At 38.5% G+C, this 16533-nt stretch overlaps 1 protein-coding gene across 8 annotated transcripts in view; it reads left to right on the forward strand.

Moving 5' to 3' along the window:
- Positions 1-16533, forward strand: part of TMEM144 (transmembrane protein 144) — a 106988-nt gene that overhangs the window by 16243 nt on the left and 74212 nt on the right. For 5 of the 8 annotated variants that reach the window (XR_003520778.1, XR_003520779.1, XM_027598848.1 and 2 more), the window contains exons 1-2: positions 6809-6963; positions 8748-10963. The gene's annotated coding sequence lies outside the window, so the exon portion shown is untranslated. Of the gene's footprint in view, positions 1-1701; positions 1784-6808; positions 6964-8747; positions 10964-16533 lie in introns of those variants that run through there. The other 3 variants (XM_027598844.1, XM_027598845.1, XM_027598847.1) reach the window with 3 other exon arrangements.

Raw genomic sequence — 16533 nt, forward strand, 5'->3', positions numbered from 1 at the left:
TACTCATTGAAGTATGGGCTTGACAGCTTGTCTAAGAGATGTATCAGAGCTCTCATCTGGAAATAATCCCCTAATCAGAGCTGAAGAAAGATTTTCATGCTTGAATTGACAAAAAAATTCCAAGCCACAAGGTAAATTTTATTTCAAGATGGGAGGAAGTATTACTTTAATTGGCACCACTCATTCAGCACAAAGTCACAGACACATAACCTTTCTCGGAGAACCATGGATAATGATTATGTGGGATGCTTCCTCCCCACCTCCATCCTACACAAAAAGTGAGGTTTGGAATCAAATCCAGGTAGACTGATAGAGGAAGAGAGGAGTAACTTCCCAACTATCTCTGGCTGAGGCAGCTCCCATCAGCCAAGGGCAATTCTCTGAAAAAGTTGTAGATCTAAGTCTTGGCTTCAGTACTCTCAGCACCTGGGAGAAGGATACATTGGCTATGTGGGAAGCTAGGTGGGGAACCAATAGCACCGACTGCATATGAGCCGAAATGGCTCATCACCAGGTCCTAAACTCTCAGCTGGAACCGATTTTCATAGTGTAAAACCAAGCTTTGACCCTGTTGGCACTCCAGAATCTTTTATTTGGTGGACATATGTGTCATGGAATTTTCCATCCTGCCATGAGATGTTTACAGAGTCTATCTCTATGGCTATATATCTGAGGGTAACCTGGGCTAACCCAAGGACATGGAACGGAAGCTAAGATGGGGAAGATGCAGGTGACAGCAGGGAAGCAAGAGAAAGATTAAAATCCTGGATCCAATGGTATCAATGGTACCTAAAGCATAGAGACCTAAGCAAAGTGGGTAGTGAGTAGACAAGGCACAGCCTATTAATCATAAGGGGTATTGAATCTTAGAAACAAAGAGATAACAATGAGCACATGGATGAGAAACAAAGCAAAAAAGTACAACACACCAGCTGGAACGGGGCCTATAGACTGAAATCAGCACCAGAAACCAGAGCCAAGGGATGAGGCTGGGCTGTAAGACAACAGTCAGGATCCACCCTGATTCTGTCATAGGATTCCAATAGATTCCTTCATGGGATCTTTTTCTTAGTGCCATGTTTTTAAGCTGAGAAGCAAAAGATTTGTTTTGTTTTTCACTAGCTGCTTCATTGGTTTGCAGTCCTGGCCCTACCAAGATGATATTTTAAAGACGACACTCAGTATCGTCTGCTCTTGGACTATGCCTTCTCCATCTCAGCAAAAAAAGGAAGCCTATCCATGAGCAAGATCAAGCCTGATTCTCCCAAGTGCCCTGTTCAGCACAGTTTTGTTCTTTGCCGTGTTAACCCTTGCCCTCATCCTAGCCCCCTCCCAGATACTCCCAAGGAACATTCAGTTCCCATCATTTTTCTGGGAGAGAAGTAGGTCAATATTATTAGTGGAGTGTGCTCTACATACCACCAGGTTTTCAAATATTTTTTTGTCAAGGCATGCATAGGCTTTCTCACACTGAATACTTCCACAACAAAGCTAGCCCACACTTGGCCCATTTCTGCCTAGGACTCAGGGGCATTCAAGTTTGCCAAGTTCTCTGCAGGGTATTAGTTGGGGCTGTTTTCTTGGCTCCTTCATACTAGGCCCATTTCCAGGTGGCTGGGTACAGATCTTGTTCTTACTTGATTTGCTTTGGACAAAATTCCTGACTCCTCAGAAAATGCTACTTTCTTTTTTCCCCTGAAGGACTGGTAAATGTTACTAGCATACCCCCATTGCCAGTGGAAGCCCAAGCTGTGGGAGTCCTGGTGCCAACCTAGAGTACCTGGTAGGTAACTACTATTCTACCTCTTTGTTTTTCGCTCTGTACAACTTCAACACAACCCTCCACACCTGCCCCCACTTCGTCCACTATGTCCACTCTTTCTTTCTCACCCATTCTTGTTTTCACAATCCTCCTCCACTCCCTTCTCTTAGTCCATTATAGAATGGCTAGGAGGGCTAGACTGGATTATGTGAGGGAATATCACAGAAGGAGATGTCAGAGGACAGCTTAGAGTAGGGACAAGGCCTTGTGGGCCATTGTAAAGACTTTGGCTTTTACTCCTAAAGAAATGCGGAGCCATTAGAAAGTTTTCAGCTAAGGAATGGACACGGTCTAAAAATGATGGGAAAGAATCACTCTGGTTGTTATTTTAGGAACAGTCTGGGGGGTTGGTGGGGGCACAAGAGTGAAAGCCAGAAAACCATCCGTAGGTCAAACAAAAGAATTCAGATTAAGATGATGGAGGCTTCATCCAAGGTGCCATGATGTAGAAAAGATGTTAGGGTTCGAAGCCAATGGCCAAGAAAGAATTCTTGAAGTGTCTTTGGTGTAAAAAAAAGGTTTTATTAAAGCATGGGGACAGGACTCATGGGCAGAAAAGGTTGCCCCGGGATCAGGAGGAGTGGCCCATTATATACTTTCAAGTTGGGAGGGGGTTAGGGATAGCATAAGCCTCCCAGGTGGTTTGAAAACAAGGTTTCCAGGATTCTGAGGGACCTAGCTATTGTTAGGAAAAGGTAATTTATTACTGTTTAGTAAAAATTCAGTCATGAGACTCTTCAGATGTGTATCGGTGGGCCATAGGCTTGGAAGATGATTGCCAACATGTATCTTGGGGGGTAGAGGTAAAGGATGTTTCCAGAGGAATTTTTATATGTTAAAGTAGACTTACAGGATCCTGGAGGTTGGCCTAAGATTGCCTCTTGCCCTTAGCAAAGTAGTAACATGGAGGCAGCTGAGTTGCTAGAGGACTGTCACTCTGCCCATTTCAAGGACTTGTCAATGGGCTATAAGTGGTAAAGAAATTTAATTTTTCTTTTGCCTTTGTTTCCCACATCAGTCACAGTAGAGGTGATAAGGTGAGGTCAGATCCAAATATATGTAGTCAAGTTGAAAGAATTTCCTGACAGTTTAAATGTAGGGTATGAGAGAGAGAACAGAGGCAAGGCTGATTCTATGGGCTTTGTTCTGAACAATTATTTAAACACTTATATACTATTTCAGGAAATCATGATTGTGCCAGGCATTATCCTAAGCCCTTTGCCAATCACAACTCACTTAAACCTCATAACCTTATGAGATAGATGTTATTAGCATTCCCATTTTATAGATGAGGAATTTGCTACACAGATGGCTTAAATAACTTGTGCAAGGTCCTGGTGAATGTTGTTGCCATTAACTGAGATGGATCAGTGTGGGAGTAGAATGGTTTTGGAACAACGTTAGAAGCTTACTTTTCTACTTTTTAAGGTCTAGAGACCACTAACTGTCCAGGCTCAGTCCACCTTTGCCTTCAGCTGCTATTAGTTCATAGTATATATTTTTTACCTACCAGGTACTCTAGGTTGGCACCAGGACTCCCACAGCTTGGGCTTCCACTGGAAATGGTGGTATGCTAGTAACATTTACCAGTCCTTCAGGGGGAAAAAGAAAGTAGCATTTTCTGAGCGTTTGTTGATTTCTGTGATGCAAATATTCTCACCATAGCCAATTTCAAAAAACACAGTTTTATTGAATGTGAAATTTGGAAGAGATGTACACAATTTGCTCTCAGCTATAACACACCACTAATTGAAACGTTTATAATTATTTTAAAGTGCTAGTGAATATCTAGCAATGGTAATTCAGGGCTCTCAAATGAGAAGGAGAATTTATGATTGGAGACATAGCCAAAGTAGCTGGGAAAAGTAATTTACATTTGAACTAGAAGTTGAAGTATAGTTGATAAAACAAGAATAGACAGAATAAATCCAAGAATGTGGAATAATGAAGGGGCTACATAACTATAGGAGAAGTCAGTGGTTGACATAGCTGATTCCTGGTTGATGGCACAAAGGTCCAGAGCAGAGATGATTAGGATGTAGGATTCAGCCAATCAGAAGTCTCAGGAGTAAGTAGAGGAATTCAGTCAATGTAGAAAAGAGGAATAAAAAAAACTTCAATAGCAGGCAGTAGCAAAAGAGACTCAAGCATAGTGTTTGTCAAATCAGTGCTTCTCCAAACCATCTGATTCTGAATCTCCAAAAGGCATTTTAAAAATATTTCTGATGCAATGTCTCTGGGTTTGGTAAGGACCTTCTTAATATACGCAGCTTCTTAAAAGCTCCATTAAGTGATTTATATATAATACTGGGTTTGAGAACCTGGTAAACAATAAAAGCAGGAGGAATCAGGTTATCAAGGCATCCCAAGACCAAATAAAAAACACCTAATTATGGGACTAGAGTTTAGGGCCAGGACAGCAATACCTGAAACGAGTGGGACAAAGATAATATGGCAGCCAAGTAAATGTGACCCACAAGTAAGAACCGATGCTGAGACCCGAACACCAAGGGACATATAAGGCATCCTTAGCAAAACTACACAAAAACTCCTGTACACATCACCAAGAAGTTTTCGGCTTCTCGGCGGTGAGTGCCAAGAGAGAATTTTATTCAGGGAAATGACACCACCATTCTACTTGCACAATAGAGTGGAGGATAATTGCAAAAAAAACAAGACTGAAAGTAAAAAAACTAATTAAGGGAGCAAATTAAGCAGATTATGATAAAGGCATGAACAGCGGCTGTGACAATAGGGATGGGAGAGTGAGGTTGGTTTTAGAAATATTTTAGAGTTAGAACTCACATTGGATGTTTCATTGGGTATGGAGAAGTAGGAATAGGCAGAAATTGAAGAGGATCGCCACATGTCCAACAAGGGTGACTCAGCAAACACTTTCATTCAGGGGTATAGGCACCCAAGAAGAAAAAAAGAAATGAGGAAGTGTATATTCATCAGGACTCTTGATTGCAAATGAGAGAAAATAACTCAATTCGCTTAGGGGGAAAAAATGGTTTTTCTTGCTGCACCGGAATCTAAGAAAGGATTAAACCAACAATAGCGTACTGAACTGTAATAGCTATGGTGTTGTCTTCTTAGAACATATTTTAATACCCCGTCTAATAAGGGTTCTCATGTTGTTGTTTTAAAGATTTTATTTATTTATTTGACAGAGAGAGAGAGACAACACAAGCAAGGGGAGTGGGAGAGGGAGAAGCAGGCTTCCCGCCGAGCAGGGAGCCCGACGCGGGACTCGATCCCAGGACCCTGGGATCATGACCTGAGCCGAAGGCAAACGCTGAACGACTGAGCCACCCAGGTGCCCCAGCGTTCTCATGTTTTGAGTACAGCTGTGTCTGACCTACTCACGCACAGGGACGTAGCAATCAGAGGACCTCATGCTTTTGACCAGAGTGATTAGCTCAGAGGTGGTCACAAGACAGGAGCTGAGCCAATCAAAGGCCCTCATGAGACTTTTCATTAAAACTAGCAGAGACTTGGGGCGCCTGGGTGGCCCAGTTGGTTAAGCGACTGCCTTCGGCTCGTGTCGTGATCTCAGGGTCCTGGGATCGAGCCCTGCATCGGGCTCCATGCTCTGCGGGAAGCCCGCTTCTCCCTCTCCCACTCCCACTGTTTGTGTTCCCTCTCTCGCTGTCTGTCTCTCTGTCAAATAAATAAATAAAATCTATAAAACTAGCAGAGACTTTCCCCTAGAGCTTTTGTCTTTGGGGGTCACCGTTTAGGAAGGATGAAAGACTGAAGCAGCTTGCAGCTCTCTTCCTCAGCAACCTAGAAAAAGCCTAATTGCATGAAGTTCAATTGAAACCAACTCAAACGCTGAGGCAAGCAGAGACAAGAGATGGATAAAAAGAGATCCAGCAGTTCTGAAGTGTCAGTCCAGGCATAAATAGAGGCCTGGTTAGTGCACTTAATTCACTGATCGTGTTAGCTACTTTAATCTCCTTCCCAACTATATAAGAAAACAAATTCCTTTTTTCTCCCCTAAGCTAGTTAGCAATGGGTCTCTGTAATACAAAGTATAAGATTCTCCATTAAGACCTCCAAGAGGCTAGAGATACAACTGAGCCTCAGAAAAACTACCTCCAGGGACTGAAATATCACTAGTCCTCCACCTTTCACCTGCCTCTCTCTGGACATCGGTTTTATTCTCTCTCACTGCAGACCACTTTCTTTTACATAGTTGGAAATGTGGCCACAACAGATCCCTAGTTCTACTTTTCATAGGTTGTATCTCTATTTTTGAACTTGGTTCTATCTTTATTTTTAAACTAGGTTTTATCCCTATCTTTGAACTTGGAAGCACAGAGAGTAAAAGGCAGAGGGTAAGACTGCCTTTTACTCTCTGTGCTTCCAAGTGCAAAAATTCTAAGAAAGGATTCCAATTGACCCACCTAGGGTCATAGAATAATAGATCAATCAATTGTAACTAGGGTTTTGAAATACTGTGATTGGCTTAGCAGGGGCCAGGCTGACATCCCTGAACCAATCAAATGAGGCCAGTGGGGCAGATTCTTGTAAGAAAATAGCAATAGGCAGGGAAGCTCGAGGAAGAAGCACAGGAACAATCCCAAGAAGAATCGAAGTACTATTCTCAGAAGAAGGGCAAACATAGCTATCAGCGTCCCTTACTGGAAGGATGATGTTTTAAACACGTTGAATTTGAGGCCCAGTGCAGGGCCAAAAGGAGGCCAGGGAAATGTGACCTGTTAAAATTATCAGTCAGGTCTATCAGGGACAATGTCTGGATATCATAGATTCTGATGAAACAGATCACTTTGGACTATAAACTACAAATTTAAACTGTAACCTATATATAAATATACCCCAAGATTCCCTCGAACTCCAATGTTCAAAACAAGCATGCACAATTTAATATGGTTATGTGCTATAGTCGAGTGGCATTGTGATGTAAGAGAAGAGAAAAAGTTGGGAATCACAAAGGCAGGACCTTAGGAACAAAAAATCCTGATCTATGTTTCTCCCCTCTTGGGCAAGAGACCAAGCGACATGGTCATGGACTAGCAGAGCCTTAAGACCCCAAGATTTTTGGTCTGAACAACTGGAATAATGAAATTGTCATTGACCAAGAAAGGGAAGATCATGAGGAGGGCAGAGTTGGGGTAAGTTACCGTTTTCTCTCAGACATTTAAGTGGGGATGTCAGGTAAGCTATTCAAAATGTGACTGGATTTCAGAAGAGCAATCTGGGCACTCCAATTTTAAGAGGTCAGGGATGAAATGAGAAACCAGATTGATGAAGGAGCCTTCGGAGGATAGGAGAAAAACTGGGAGAATGTGGTGTTCTGGAAGCCACATCAATGAAAAACATCAAAAAGAAGGGGAAAATCCGCTGTGACAGATCCTGCTGACGGGTCACATAAATAATGACAGGGAAGTAATTGGATTTAGCCATGTGGCTGCCACCGGTGATTTTGACAGTTTCCATTAAGTGATGGAAGCAAAAAACAAAAGTTACATTTTAGCCATGGATGCCAGCAGAAAAGACTGAAATTGGACGGAACACAGTTCTGGAAACCAGAGGATGCCTAAGATGTAACATCTCAGGACTCTGACTTTTCCATGTTCATGATGTCCCATAAGCCACACACTTCCCCCATCCACAGAGACACCATGAGAGAGAGAAAATCGGGTTTGGGGAAGTTATTTGATAAACTGAGCACTATTTGTATGGCTTTTATTTTGCTAAGAGAGACTGAGTATTAGATAAAGCTTCTGTTTAAATGAACAGATCAGACTAAGCTTTAAATTAATGTTTTTCCTTCTTACCAGCAGGGGAGAGAAAAATCAAATCTAGTAAAGACAAAACTAAAGGAACTACATTTTATAGTCATATTGGATTTGTTGTCTGTGTTAAGTTTTTCACCTTCATGGGTTCTTTTTATTATGTTTTTTTCCAAGTTTATTGAAGTATCATTGACAAATAAAAATCGTATATATTTAAGGTTACAACGTGATTTGATATACATACACATTGTGAAATGATTACCACAATCAAGCTAATTAACATATCCATCACCATACATACAGTTACCTTTTTGTGTGGTGAGAATGCTTAAAGGCTCTGTAGCAAATTTCAAATTTACAATACAGTACTATTAACTAGTCACCACACCATACCTTACATCACCAGAACTTATTCATCTTATAATTGAAAATTTGTACCCTTTGACCAACATTCCCCCATTTTCCTTACCCTCCAGGTCCTGGCAACCACCATTCTACACTGTGCTTCCCTGAGTTTGATTTTTTTTTTAGATTCTATATATAAATGAGATCATGCAGGTTTTTTCTTTCTTTTCTGTGACTCTCATCCACACCCCCAGTGATCCTTCTCCTTTGTCATTCTGCCATAAGTACTATGTTGACTTCCACCCTGTGAAACATTACTGAGAAAAATCACATGGTCATGCCAACCAGCAAGATATGAGAGGCCATATATGTTCATTGGAGAGCATGTTAAATATTATTTATGCAAAAGGATATCCTGGCTAATATTGGGCTCAAGAGATTTTATGTTTCTGGTGAATAAAACTAAGTAAAACCTTTTAATTGAATGTGGCACTATAATAATTTGTTGGTCTTCTAAAGATGTAGACTTTAAATTACCTAGATAAACTGTTCCCTTGTTTTTAGAAAATCAACAGGTGAGCCCTGGATACAAATTTTAGGCAAGTCCTTTGTTCTTGAAAAATTATGATGACCTGTAGGCTAAAGTCAAGGGTTGTAGTTCTATCAGTCATGGTGTAAGGTAGAATCAGAGCTAGATCTGTGAGACTATGGATTTCATTTCTTTTATTAGTATTATTATCATTATTATTATTATTAGTGGTTGACTTAGTTTCTTTGATTTTGTCTTTGTTTTCTTTTTGTTTGTTTATTATAAGTGTTGAGGATTACTTGTAAGAGATGAGGCACAGAAGACAGAAGGAGCTTTCCTGAAAGATAGCATGAACAGAATGCTCCAAGATCCAGAAGATATCACAGTGAGAAGAGACATCCTCTGAGGTCCTTATAGAACCAACGATGCTCTGTTCGCTTGGTACATTAGAGCTTGGTACATAGAACATGGCTATGGTGCCACATACTCATCAGTCACAGCAACAGGAGATCTTTTTTAGACTACTTGGATGGTAGTGACTGTTAGCCTGGGGAAGCTGGAATAAGAAAGGAGGAATATGAAGATGTCACACTGGGAATGTGAACATCTGGGAGGCTCCATTTGGAGATCGGCAGACAAAACTGGCAAGACACTTGGATGCTGAGGTCTTGTAAACATAGTGTGGGAGGCATTGTAATTTGGGTATCAAAAATTAAAAGTGGTCTAATTTTATATACAAAGACTGGTGAGGATTTTTTCCAACCTCCTTACTAAGTACAGACTAAGAGTCTTGACCAAGATTACCCAGGAAGAGGCCACGACTTGTGCATCAGTATTTTCAGTTCTAGGAAATTATAACAATATCAACTAAGAAAATAAAATAAAGCAAACATCTTCTCTACCACTCATCAGTCCACAGTTGGAACTGGAGATAAAGCCAAGCACAACTCTATCAGAAAACAATATTTCTCCCAAATACATGCTGCAGCCGTAAAGTACCATAAAAGTCCAATTCTTGGAGTGCCTACTGATTTCTTACTGAGAAATCTTCTTCTCTATAATCATAGATTATCAGAAACACTTTTGTTGGAAATGATTTCAATAGGGGGTCTCTGCACATAACATTTGACAAGGATTACTTGTAAGAGATGAGGCACAGAAGACAGAAGCAGCTTTCCTGAAAGATAGCATGAACAGAATGCTCCAAGATCCAGAAGATATCATAATGAGAAGAGACATCCTCTGAGGTCCTTATAGAACCAGCGATGCAGGGATTTGACATCTATTTTAACACTGTTTCCAAGAAAGGTCCATTTCACAGTTCAGGACTGATGTTGGCCTCTTTACATACAGCAGTACTTTGCTTTGAGCCCATCAAAATTCTACTGCACCTAAACTCCACTCTTAACTCTTTTCCTTCCTTTCCTGAAACACTCCACAATTCCTTTGATGTGCAGTCCCCCACATCACAATGAGTCAGTAAACCTGACTTATTTAGTCTACAGGTTTGTCCCACAGGGTCTCAGGCTGATTGGGCCAGGAAAAGACCATGTCTTATATTTTAGAGTCTCCTTTAAGCACACTAAATTATCTGTATTTTATCCTATTTCATAAGCAGAAGTAAAAAAGTGATCTGATTGCAAATCAAAGGATGTTTATAGTTAAAACTTTCCATGTGATGAACATAAAAAATTCTTAAGACCAAAGAGAAAAAAAAATCAGTCTTTAAAATTAAAACAAAACAAAATAAACAGACTTGGTTTCCTTTCACTTTGCTAAAACTCAGGCTGTGCCTCTTAGAATACAACAATGGTCACCAAGAGGGGGTTTTTCTCCCCATTTATATGATGAAGCAAGTAATATGACGTGACCACTGCATCACTTGAGAGATACTGAAAAATTTGAAATATGAACCTCCAAAAACCTCCTTCCCAGTCCTCATTCTTGACCTCCGACGTTGTTTTCTATCTCACTGAAAAGCAGAAAAAAACAAAAACGAAATAAAACAAAACAAAATGGAAGAGAACATGCTCCGACTCCCACCACTTCCTCCCACCCTCCCTGGATTCCACCTGGATACTGTTACTATGGATGACCTCTCTGTGCATCTCACAAGGGCTATCCCCTGTTCGCATGCTAGATCCCATCTGCTCATGCCCATGCAAGGGCATTGTTCCAGTACCTCTCTTCTTTTTTTCCCTGGTCGTCATCATCCAGGTCAGTCCCCAGGGATCTCCACTCCTGGTATCCATGCCATTATGTAGTCTCTTCTCTCACTGAATCAGGGATGAACCGTGTGACCTATAGAATACTGCAGAAGCAATGGTGTGTGACTTCAGAAGCTATGTCATAGAGGACAACGACACTTCCACCTTTTTGAATTTTTCACCCTGGGAAAGCTGTACCTTGTCATGAGAACATTCAAGCAGTCCCTTGGGTAAGCCCATATGTGAAGAGGAACTGAAGTCTTCCACCACCAGCTAGACCCAGCTTGACAGTCATGTGAGTAAGGCAACCTGGAGGTAGAGCCTCTAGAACCACATCTTCAGATGACTGGAACCTCAGCCAACATCTGACTGCAACTTTATGAGAGATTCAGTGAGAGGCTGCCCAACATTCTCCTGCATTCTTGACTCACAGAAACTGTGAGAGATAATAAATGTTTGGTGTTCTTTAAGCCAGTACATTTGGGGATAATTTGTTGTGCAGCAATAGATAACTAGTACATCTCCTGTGATCAAAATACTTCAGTGGCTCCCAATTTGCCTCAGAGAAAAAAGCCAAAGTCCTCTCGAAGACTTATATCCTGTTCTCCACCATTACCTCTCCGATTTCATATCCTACCACTTTCCTTCTTTCACCTTAGTCCCAGCTATAGTGATCTCTTTGTCATTCCTCAAATATGCCTCAGGGCCTGTACACCCCCGTTCCCTCACCGCTCCCTCACCTCTTTCAGGCCTTTCCTCAAATGTCTCTCTCTGGATGAGGCCTTTCCTGGCTACCCTTCCAAAAATACAGCTTCCCTACGTACACTAACACCCACACACATTCTCCATTATCCCTTTCTCCTCTTTTTTTTTTCCCCTAGCCTATATTACTATTTAATATACTATATATAGTGCTTATTCTCGGGCTCCCTTATTAAGGCAAAAGCTGAGTCGATGCAGGGATTTTTGTCTACTTCCAATGCCTAGGGCAGTGCATGATTTATTATAGTACATACGCCACAAAGATTTGTCCAATGAGTATATGAATGTTAAGGCTGTAAGAATACTCAATTAATAGTAACATGAAAAATGCTTCAAACATAGACCTTTTGTGACTTATAAAGCTGCTTCTAAAATTTACTGCTAGAAAAGGCTTTTCTTTCTTGAATAATTGTTTCACAAAAAATGCAGTTAAATGGTAAACTATCGTAACATTTTTTTTGCCTTTTTTTGCCTTTTTCCTTGCGAAACTCAGACCAAAATTGAAAGTAAATTACAGTAATTATATGAGTCCTTAGGGTCTGTACCTTTTGTTTCATCTTGATTTTTTTTCTTTAAGTTCCTTGTTTTTTATCCTTTATTCTTATTTCATTGTATGTTCTCATCCTACACTGCTTCAAAGACATTATGAAATTAATATAAACAAAAATAAATAAGTAAATTGTGTTTTCTTAAACTCAGAATAGATTAAAACCCTCATTGGTTTACTATACTTACAGAAATGTGAACTTTTTAAGGAACAAAACTTTAACTTTTTTGTGAGCCTTTTTAAAAAGTCAACATAAGGTAATAGTTTTATTATTCATCAAGATAAACTTTATTATAAAACATTTTACTGACAAATATGCTATGAGTAAAGATGAGAATATTTATTTCAACATTAAGTCATCAATTCTCAGTACCGTAGTATATTTTATCCAATTTCAAATTATTCTTGGAAAATTTTGTTTGTTTTCATTATATAATAAAACTCTTCTTGAAAATTATTTGTGTTAAATTGATTCCTCCTTTTCCAAAGAACCCAGGAAGAGCTCTTTTAAACACTAAAGTACATGATTACACTATCTGATGAATCAGCAGTTGTTTTTTGTTTTTTGTTTGTTTTTGCCTTCACACAATTCATAATTTCTCATCATATATAGAGACCCTCAAAATGGGGGGCAGGAGCACACACTTTGTAGGGGTCCTCTAGGATCACTTAGCAACTAGGGGAAGAAGAGAAAATAACTGAGATTTTTTTAAAGCTGTTATATCCATACATACCCCAAAGGGTCATAAAATGATAAACACAAGTTCAGAGATTACATATGGGAAACACTGGTTTTGATTCTATCAGAAAGAATAAAATAGTACTTGACAGTAGAAGTCTCACTGTGTAAAGACTTCTCATATTTAGCGAAGAGTTGAAAAGACAAATAATATATAAAAAATATATATATATCACCATATTTTAAATTTGATGTAGTTGATATGCTTCACCTGACTGAGAAAAGAGTGTAACTGCTATGAAATAATCACAAACTTAAAATAATAACATTTTCATAGATTTTATTTTTTAGAACAGTTTTAGATTGACAGAAAAAATGAGAAGATAGGGCAAAGTTTCCATATACCTCCTGTCTCCCCTCTCATATTTCCCCTATTATTAACGTGCTGCATTAGCGTGTATCATTGCACATTAATGATGTGCTGCATCATTACAATCGATGAGCCAGTATCAATACATTACTATGAACTGAAGTCCATAGTTTATATTAGGGCTCCGTCTTTCGGTTGTACAGTTCTTTGGGTTCGGACAAATGTCATATATCCACCATTACAGTATCATGCAAAATAGTTTTGCTGCCCTTACAGTCCCCGTGCTTCACATACTCATCCAGACCCTCCTCTCCTTGAACTCTTTGCAAACACAGGCCTTTTTCTATCTCCATAGTCTTGCCTTTCCCAGAACATCATATAGCTGGACTCATACAGTATGTCGTTTTTTTCAGATTGGTTTTTTTCACTTAGCGCATATGCATTTAAAATTCCTCCATGTCTTTTTGTAATTTGATGGTTCATTTCTTTTTATTTTTAAACAATATTCTATTGTATGATGTACTATGGTTTGTTTATCCACTCACCTATTAAGAGACATCTCGGGGTGCCTGGGTGGCTCAGTTGTTAAGCGTCTGCCTTTCGCTCAGGTCATGATCCCAGGGTCCTTGGATCGAGCCCCGCATCGGGCTCCCCGCTCAGCGGGAGGCCTGCCTCTCCCTCTACCACTCCCCCTACCAGTGTTCCCTCTCTTGCTGTATCTCTGTCAAATAAATAAATAAAATCTTAAAAAAAAAAAGAGAGACATCTCGGATCTTTCTAGTTTTTAGAAATTATGAATAAAGCTGCTATAAACATTTGTGTAGGCCTAAGTTTTAATTCATTTGGGCAAATATCTAGAAATGTGATTGCTGGATAATATGTTAAGACTATGTTTAGCTTTGTAAGAAACTGCTAAACTGTCTTCCAAAGGAACCATACCATTTTGCATTCCCACCAACAAGGAATGAGAGCTTTGGTTGCACCACAGCCTTACCATCAGGTCATATTGTCAGATTTTTGGATTTTAGCTATTCTAGTAGATATACAATGGTTTTAAACTGCAATTTAATTTGCATTTGCTGTTTTCATTTGAAATTGCCAAATGATATATTATTTTGAGCATCTTTTCTAATGATTATTTGCCATTTTTGTATCTTTGGTGAGATATCTGTTCAGATCTTTATTCCACTTTTCAAGTTGTATTGTTGAGTTTTAAGTCTTTTAAATATTTTTGGATGGAAGTTGTTTACCAGGTATGTATTTTGCAAATATGTTCTCCTGTATGAGGGTTGCCTTTTCATTTTTTTAATAATGTCTTGCAGAGCAGTAGTTTTTTAATTTTAATATAAGTCCAATTCATCAATTGTTTACTTCATTGATTGTGTTTTTAGTGTTGTTTATGAAAACTCATCACCAAACCCAAGTTCACCTTGGGTTTTGTCCTATGTTATCTTCTACAAGCGTTTAAGTTTTGTGCTTTACATTTAGGTATATGGGCCATATTAAGTTAATTTTTGTGAGAAGTGGAAGGTCTGCATCCAGCATTGTCTTGCACATAGATGTCCAATTGTTCCAGCACCATTTGTTGAAAGCCAATACTTTCTCCACTGAATTGTCTGTGTTCCTTTGTCAAAGGACAGATGATTATATATGTGGGAATCTATTTCCTCAGCTCTCTCTTCTGTTCCATTGATCTGTGTCTATTGTTTCACTAATATCACATTGTCTTCACTGCAATACTTACTAGTAAGCCTTTAAGTTGGATAGTGTCATTTCTCCAACTTTGTTCTTCTTCAGTATTGTGTTGGTTATTCTGGGTATTTTGCCTTTCCACATAAACCTTAGAATCAATTTGTCGATATTCAAATATAACTTGCTAGGATTTTTATTGAGATTGTATTGAATCGATAGACCAAGCTGGGAAGAAGTGACATCTTAACATTACTAAGTCTTCTATTCATAAACATGGGCTATCTCTTCTTTTATTTAGTTCTCTCATTTCATTCCTCAGAATTTTGTATTTTTCCTCATATAGATCTTGCTAGTATTTTGTTAGATTTATATCATTTTTTTTATTTTAGTGAGTGCTAATGTAAATGGAATTGTGTTTTTAATTATAAATTTTATTGTTCATTGCTGGTATAACAAGAAAACAATTGACTTTTCTATATTAACCTGGTATCCTGCAACCTTTCTATAAGTGCTTATTAGTTCCAGGAGTTCTTTTTGGCAATTCTTAGGAATTTTCTATATATACAATCATATCATTTCTGAACAAAGACAGATTAATTTCTCTCTTCCCAGTCTGTATATATTTTATTTCTTTTTCTTGTCTTATCATATTAGTTAGGACTTTCAGGATAATGTTAAAAAGTAGTGGGTGAGAGGGGTCACCTTATCTTGCTCCTGATCTTAGTGGGAAAGATCTAGTTTCTCACCATTAAGTATGTTTGCTGTAGGTTTTTGTAGATGTTCTTTATCAAGTTGAGGAAGTTCCCTCTCTTTTCCTAGTTTTTGGAGTATTTTTATCATGAATGGGTATTGGATTTTGTCAAATGCTTTTGCTGCATCTATTGATAAGATCATACAACTTTTCCTTTTCAACATAATATGATAGATTACAGAAACTGATTTCTGATTGTTGAACCAGTTTTACATAGCTGGGATAAATCCAATTTGGTCATGGCATATAATTCTTTTTTATACATTGTTGGCTTATATTTGCTAATATTTTGTTGAAGATTTTTGCATCTTTGCATCTATGAGAGATATTCATCTGTAATTTTCCTTTTTTGTAATTTCCTTATCTGATTTTAGTATTAGGATAATGCTGGCTTTACAGAATGAGTTAGGAAGTTTTTCTGTTGCTGTTTTCTAGAAGAGATCATAGATAATCAGTAGAAGTTCTTCCTTAAATGTATGATTCACCAGTGAACTCATCTGGACCTGATGCTTTCTGTTTAGAAGGCTACAAATTATTGACACAATTTCTTTAATAGATATAGGCTGATTATCTGTTTCTCCTGGAGTGAGTTTTGGCAGATTGTGTCTTTCAAGGAATTGGTCTATTTCATCTAGGTTATCAAATGTGTGGGCATAGAGTTGTTCATAAAATTCATTATCCTTTTAACATCCAGGGGATCAGTAGTGATGCATCTTTTTTATTTGTAATAATAATAATTTGTGCCTTCTCTTTTCTTTTTGTAATTAGCCCAGCTAGAGGTTTATTATTTTTATTGGTCTCTTCAAATAACCAGCTTTTTGTTTCATTGATTTTCTTTATTGACTTCTGGTCTTCAGTTTTATTGAGTTCTACTCTAACCTTTTTTTTTTTCCTCCTTATTTTGGATATAATTTGTTTTTCTGTTTCTAGTTTCCTGTTGTATACAGTTAGATTATTAATTTCAAAGCTTTCTTTTCTGATGTATGAATTCTCTAAGTTTCCCTCTAAGCACTGATTTCACTTCATCTCATAAATTTCATAAATAGTATTTTCATTTTCATTTA

Source organism: Zalophus californianus, chromosome 2 (assembly GCF_009762305.2).
Source record: "Zalophus californianus isolate mZalCal1 chromosome 2, mZalCal1.pri.v2, whole genome shotgun sequence".
NCBI classification, from domain to species: Eukaryota; Metazoa; Chordata; class Mammalia; order Carnivora; family Otariidae; genus Zalophus; species Zalophus californianus.